Genomic DNA, 1,062 nt, shown 5'->3' on the forward strand with positions numbered 1-1,062 from the left:
GCGTCCTGTCCCCCCCCAACACTCCGGGACATTCCTGGGCTGACACACGGCAGGAACTCGGCAGGAATGCGGGGTGGGGAGGCGTCCGGCCCCCGCCCGCCTGCGCAGGCCGGCCTCCCGCGTCCAGGCGCCTGCATCTGGGGGTTTCTCCACTCCTGAGACGGCGTGAGGGGAGTTCACAGCTGCATTTGCAGAAGCAACAGCAGAGCTGGTGCAGACTTTAACATTTTGTTATGAAAAAGATGGGTTTTGTAAAAATAAAAAAAATATTTTTAGCAGAACAGGACTTACAGGGTCATTGTCCCCACACCGTGCCAGCCGACTCTTTGCACTCAGCTGTCCTGCAGATGCGCCGAGGGCGCGAGCCCGGGACCGCCCGGCGGCGCCCGCGTGTCGCCCAGGGCGATGACAGGGCCCCCGCAGCCTCCCTGACGCAATCTCGACCTCGGTATATATATGTACAAACAGACGTCGCGGCGCACTTTAGCCACTGTACAAAGCCCCGCGGCCGCTCGGACTCAGGCGCCCGCGCCCGGCCGCAGCCCCGCCCCTGTAGTGATGCTTCCGTAGCGTAGACTAGTGTCGGTTCTGGGTTCCCCATGTACAACGGAAGGGTTTCAAGCACAAATCTGCTGCTCACCTAATATCCAATCCAGTTACCTGTGATATTCTGTAGGGTCGCCGTCCCGTGTTAGAATGCTGACTTTCATATGGAATTCTCGTGAGTCATCAGAGTTATTTATTATAACTTATTGTTCATATTCATTTCTAAGTTAATTTAAGTAATCATTTATGAAGACAGAATTTTGTATAAATATTTATTGTGCTCTCCGTGGGACTGAAGTCTGATTTATTTTTGTACTACACGGCATGGGTTTGTTGACACTTTAATTTTGCTATAAATGTGTGGAATCACGAGTTGCAGTGATACTTCATTTTTAAATTGTGAACTTTGTACAAATTTTGTCATGCTGGATGTTAACACATCTTACTCGAAATAAAAAGGTGTTGCCACATTTGTAGCACGATGGAGCTGTGCGGGTCTGGTCTCCCTCCAGCCGC

This window comes from Condylura cristata, unplaced genomic scaffold (genome assembly GCF_000260355.1).
Source record: "Condylura cristata isolate star-nosed mole 26May11 unplaced genomic scaffold, ConCri1.0 scaffold00020, whole genome shotgun sequence".
Lineage (NCBI taxonomy): Eukaryota > Metazoa > Chordata > Mammalia > Eulipotyphla > Talpidae > Condylura > Condylura cristata.